The sequence below is a fragment of the Staurois parvus genome, unplaced genomic scaffold (assembly GCF_062004578.1).
Source record: "Staurois parvus isolate SC_StPar_1 unplaced genomic scaffold, SC_StPar_1.0 ptg000130l, whole genome shotgun sequence".
Taxonomy (NCBI): Eukaryota; Metazoa; Chordata; class Amphibia; order Anura; family Ranidae; genus Staurois; species Staurois parvus.
Window position 1 is genome coordinate 2,869,025 of NW_028317926.1, and position 6,000 is coordinate 2,875,024.

The 6,000-nt window shown below is 46.1% G+C and overlaps 1 protein-coding gene across 4 annotated transcripts in view; it reads right to left on the minus strand.

The window, feature by feature from the left end:
- Positions 1 to 4,517, minus strand: part of CCK (cholecystokinin) — a 38,543-nt gene extending 34,026 nt beyond the window's left edge. For 2 of the 4 annotated variants that reach the window (XM_089672519.1, XM_089672516.1), the window contains exon 1: positions 4,107 to 4,263. The gene's annotated coding sequence lies outside the window, so the exon portion shown is untranslated. Of the gene's footprint in view, positions 1 to 4,004; positions 4,264 to 4,375 lie in introns of those variants that run through there. The other 2 variants (XM_089672518.1, XM_089672517.1) reach the window with 2 other exon arrangements.
- Positions 4,518 to 6,000: the final 1,483 nt, after the last annotated feature.

The following is a 6,000-nucleotide window of genomic DNA, read 5'->3' on the forward strand; positions in this document are numbered from 1 at the left end:
CCTATCACAGCAGATGTTAGAAAGTATTAAGAAGCTGCAGTATGTCTGTCCTCAGCATCACCAAGGATAAGTAAGGACCCAAGGCAGCCCTTATCTGGCATCCTTGTCCTGTGTCAGTTATTGCATGGGCAGGTCTGTGATAGCCTATTATAGCATATGTTGAAGTATTAAGGAGCTGAAAGGTGAGTCTACTTCAGCATCACCAAGAGAAAGCAAGGTCCAAAAGCAGTCCTGACCTGTCATCCCTGTCCTGTGTCAATTTACAGATCTTTGGTAGTCTGGTATAACAGATATTAGAACGTATTAAGGAGCGAGCAGCTAAATCTGTCTGTCCTCAGCATCAAAAGGACTAAGGGCAGCCCTGATCTGCCATCCTTGTCCTGTGTCTCATTGAACCAGTAGATCTCTCATAATCTATTATAGCAGATGTTAGAAAGCATTGGGAAGCTGCAAGGTGTGTGTCCACAACATCACCAAGGGGAAGCAAAGACCAGAGGCAGCCCTGTCATCCCTGTCCTGTGTCACTCTGCAGGAGCAGATCTCTGATAGTCTATTAAAGCAGATATTAAAAAGCATTAAGGAGCTGCAAGGTGTCTGCTATCAGCATCAACAAGTGGAAGCAAGTACCAAATGCAGCCCTGATCTGTCACCTCTGTCCTGTGTCACTCTGCATGAGCAGATCTCCAATAATCTATTACATCAGATATTAAAAAGTATGAAGGAGCTGCAAGGTGTCTGTCCTTAGCATCATCAAGGGGAAGTAAGGACCTATTTCAGTCCTGATCTTTTATCCCTGTCCTGTTTCACTCTGCACCAGTAGATCTTTGATAGCCTGTTATAACAGATGCTAACAAGCACCAAGGTGTCTACCTACAGCATCACCAAGGGAAAGCAAAGACCAAAGACAGCCCTGATGTGTCATCTTTGTCCTGTGCCAGTCTCCAGGATCAGATCCCTGAAAGCCTGTTATAGCAGATGGTGGAATGTATTAGGAAGCTGCAAAGTCTCTGCTCTCAGCATCACCAGGGGGAAGCAAGAACCAAAGGGAGTCCTGATCTGTCATCCCTGTCCTGTGTCACTCTGAACCAGCAGATCTCTGATTGTTTATTATAGCAGATGTTAGAAAGTATTAAGGAGTTGCAATGTGTCTCATCTCAATATTACCAAGGGTAAGCAAGGTCCAAATGCAGTCCTGATTTTGTATCCATGTCCTATATCACTCTGAACCAGCAGATCTCTAATCATTTATCATAGCAGATGTTAGAAAGTATTAAGGAGTTTCAAAGTGTCTGATCTCAACATTACCAAGGGTAAGCAAGGTACAAAGGCAGTCCTGATCTTTTATACCTGTCCTATATAACTCTGAACCAGCAGATCTCTGATCATTATAGCAGATGTTAGAATGTAATAAGAAGCTGCAAGGTGACTGATCTCAACATTAGGCATAAACCAGTCCTAATCTGCCATCCCTGTCCTGTGTCAGTCTCCATGATAAGATCCTTTATAATCTATTTCAGTAGATATTAAAAAGTATTAATGAGCATCAGAGTGTCTGTCATCAGCATCATCAATGGAAGCAAGCACCAAAGGCAGTCCTGATCTGTCATCCCTGTCCTGTGTCACTCTGAACCAGCAGATCACTGCTAATTGATTGTAGCAGATGTTAGAAAGTATTAAGGAGTTGCAAGGTGTCTGATCTCAACATTACCAAGGGTAAGCAAGGTCCAAAGGCAGTCCTGATCTGTCACCCTGTTCTACATCACTCTGCATCAGTAGATTTGTGATACTTTATTATAGCAGATGTTACAAAGTACTAAGGAGCTGCAAGGTGTCTGCTTTCAGCATCATTATGTGGAAGCAAGGACCAAAAGCAGTCCTGCTCTGTGCTACCTGTCCTATGTGATAGCCTATTATAGCAGATGTAAGAAATTGGTAAGGACCTGCGAATAGAAGCAAGGACCAAAGGTAGTCCTGATCTTTTATCCCTGTCCTGTGTCAGTCTGCACGATCAGATCCTTGATAATCTATTACAGTAGATAATAAAAAAGTATTAATAAGCTGTAAAGACTCTGCTCTCAGAATCATCAATGGAAGCAAGGACCAAAGGCAGTCCTGATCTGTCATCCCTGTCCTGTGTCAGTCTGCACGATCAGATCCTTGATAATCTATTACAGTAGATAATAAAAAAAGTATTAATAAGCTGCAAAGTCTCTGCTCTCAGAATCATCAATGGAAGCAAGGACCAAAGGCAGTCCTGATCTGTCATCCCTGTCCTGTGTCACTCTCTAGGATCAGATCTCCGATCTGTCTATTACAGCAGATGGTGGAAAGTATTAAGGAGCTCAAAGGTGTCTCATCTCAACATTACCATGGGTAAGCAAGGTCCAAAGACAGTCTTTTATCCCTGTCCTATATCACTCTACACCAGTAGATTTGTGATAGTCTGTTATAGCAGATGTAAGAACTTATAAGGGAGCTGAGAGGAGAACAAGGACCAAAGGCAGTCCTGATCTGTCATCCCTGTCCTGTGTCAGATCCTTGATAATCTATTACAATAGATAATAAAAAAAAGTACTAATAAATTGCAGTCTCTGCTCTCAGCATCATCAATGGAAGAAAGGACCAAAGGCAGTACTGATCTGTCATCCCTGTCCTGTGTCACTCTCCAGGATCAGATCTCTGATCTATTACAGCAGATGGTGGAAGGTATTAAGGAGCTGAAAGGTGTCTGATCTCAACATTACCATGGGTAAGCAAGGTCCAAAAGCAGTCCTGATCTTTTATACCTGTCCTATATCACTCTGCACCAGTAGATTTTGTTATAGCAGATGTAAGAACTTATTAAGGAGCTGAGAGGATAACAAGGACCGAAGGCAGTCCTGCTCTGTCCTACCTGTCCTATGTCCTATGTGATAGCCTATTATAGCAGATGTAAGAAATTGGTAAGGACCTGCGAATAGAAGCAAGGACCAAAGGCAGTCCTGATCTGTCATCCCTGTTCTGTGTCAGTTTACACGATCAGATCCTTGCTAATCTATTACAGTAGGTAAAAGAAAAGTGTTAATGAGCTGCAAAGTCTCTGCTCTCAGCATCATCAATGGAATCAAGGACCAAAGGCAGTCCTGATCTGTCATCCCTGTCCTGTGTCACTTTCCAGGATCAGATCCTTGCTAATCTAGTACAGTAGATATTAAAAAAAAGTATTAATGAGCTACACAGTCTCCGCTCTCAGCATCATCAATGGAATCAAGGACCAAAGGCAGTCCTGATCTGTCATCCCTGTCCTGTGTCACTCTCCAGGATCAGATCCTTGCTAATCTAGTACAGTAGATAATAGAAAAAAGTATTAATGAGCAACACAGTCTCCGCTCTCAGCATCATCAATGGAAGCAAGGACCAAAGGTAGTCCTGGTCTGTCATCCCTGCCCTGTGTCCGTCTACACAATCTGTCATCCCTGTCCTGTGTCACTCTCTAGGATCAGATCTCTGATCTATTACAGTAGATGGTGGAAAGTATTAAAGAGCTGAAAGGTGTCTGATCTCAACATTACCATGGGTAAGCAAGGTCCAAAGGCAGTCCTGATCTTTTATTCCTCTCCTATGTCACTCTGCACGAGTCGATTTGTGATAGTCTATTATAGCAAATGTAAGCAAATATTAAGGAGCTGCGAGGAGAAGCAAGGACCAAAGGCAGTCCTGATCTGTCATCCCTGTCCTGTGTCACTCTGCACGATCAGATCATTGATAAACTATTACAGTAGAAAATAAAAAAAAAGTATTAATGAGTTTCAGAGTGTCTGTCCTCAGCATCATCAACGGAAGCAAGGACCAAAGGCAGTCCTGATCTGTCATCCCTGTCCTGTGTGAGTCTACACAATCTGTCATCCCTGTCCTGTGTGAGTCTACACAATCTGTCATCCCTGTCCTGTGTGAGTCTACACGATCAGACCTGTGTAAAGTACATGAATCCAGAGTCAGAGTACAGCCAGCAGTCCACACTTTACCTCTCCCAGGACTAACAGCTTCCAGTCTGTGTACCCTGGATGTGTGGTTGTCAGAAGTGAGGACAGGAGCACGTGTAGAGGGATCCGAGGAGCTGCTCTTACCTTTCAGGCAGGGTGTGCTTTCCTCTAGGCAGGCAGGAGAGAGCAGTGCTCAGGAGGTACTGTGCGCCTACTGCCCAGACTGTCGCTTTTATAGTCGCCCTGACTGTCATCTGTTTGCACAAGCTGACGCAAACCAGGGATCACCACATGCTCATCTGGATGGCATCAGGTCATAAGAAATGAATTTCACTTCAAGCCAATCGGAGTTTACAGCTAGCCCTTCACTGTGCCCGGCTCCATCATTCCTGCTATCTGTTGATCTCACTCACCTCTGTCCAGTAAACACACATCAGGTCCCAATTAGCTGCACTGGGCAGCCAGCCTGAGATGACACTTCTCATCCATCATCTGACAGCTCCATACACTGCTCTGCACTGGGCATCCCTTCATTCCGGATCCCTCTCCATGGACAGATAACTGCTGGAGGACAATCCCCTGTACAGAAATCCCTCTTCTATAGGATATGTAGAGATTCTCATCCCAGATCTATAGAATGAATTCATACACAGACCTCTGCCTAGTATATGATGACCTGGCTGGGAGATAGATGGAAAATATCCATCCTCAAGTACACAAATACTCTCTGTACACGACTACCTTGCCTAGATTCCGGCCATTCTATCTGCCTGGCTGTCCTGTCATTTCACTAAAGCATTTGTCCTCCTATACTGTATACAGAACAGGACTCCTATCTAAAACACCTGTCCTTAGTCCCAGACTGAGGATGGGGGACTGTGAAGCCTGAGGATGGGGGCACTGTGAAGCCTGAGGATGGATGGACTGTGAAGCCTGAGGACTGTGAGGCCTGAGGATGGAGGGATTGTGAAGTCTGAGGATATGGGATGGGGGGATTGTGAAGCCTAGGAATGGGGCAGACTGTGAAGCCTGGTGACAGGGTAATGTGGATTCTGAGGATGGGGATATGTGAAACCTGAGGATATGGGATAGGGGGTTGTGAATCCTGAGGATGGGGCAGACTGTGAAGTCTGGGAATGGGGGGCTGTGAAGTCTGAGGATGGGGGCTGTGAAGCCTGGGGATCGGGGGGGGGGGTAAAACTTGGGGATAAGAAGGACTGTACAATCTGAGGATTGGGGGGTTTGTGAAGCCTGAGGATATAATGGGACTGTGAAGCTTGGGTATGGGGCAGAATGTGAAGCCTGGGGACAGGGGAACTGTGAAGTCTAAGGATGGTGGGGGCTTTGAAGCCTGGGAATCAAGGGCTGTAGAGCTTGAAGAATGGGGGGACCACGACTGTGAAGCCTAAAGATGGTGGAACTGTAAAGCCCGAGGATGGGGGGCTGTGAAGCCTGAGGATGGGTGGGTGTCTGTGGAGCTCAATGATGGAGTGTAGTGTAAAGCCTGAGAATGGGGGGGGGGGCTGTGCAACCTGAGAATGGGGGGGCTGTGAAGCCTAAAGATGGTGGGATGTGAAGCCTGAGGATGGGGTGCAAGAAGCCTGAGGATAGTGAGTTGTGAAGCCTGAGGATGGGGGGACTGTGAAGCCTAATGATGGGGGGTAGAGTAAAGCCTGAGAATGAAGAGGGGGACTGTGAAGTCTGAGGAATGGGGGGGAGGGGGGGGGGCGACTGTGAAGCCTAAAGAATAGAGGGACTGTAAAGCCTGAGGATGGGAGGGACTGTAAAGCTTTAAGATGTGGGGGGGACTGTGCAGCTTTGGGACTGGGGGGGACTGTGCAGACTAAGAATGGGAGGGACTGTGAAGTCTGAAGATGGGGATTGTGAAGCCTAAGAATATAGAGGGGCAGTGAAGCCTGGGGATGGGTCAGATTGTGAAGCATAGGGATGGGAGGATGGCACAGCCTGAAAATTGAGATGTCTGTGCAGACTGAGGATATTGGGGACTGTGAAGCCTGGGGATGGGGGGGACTGTAAA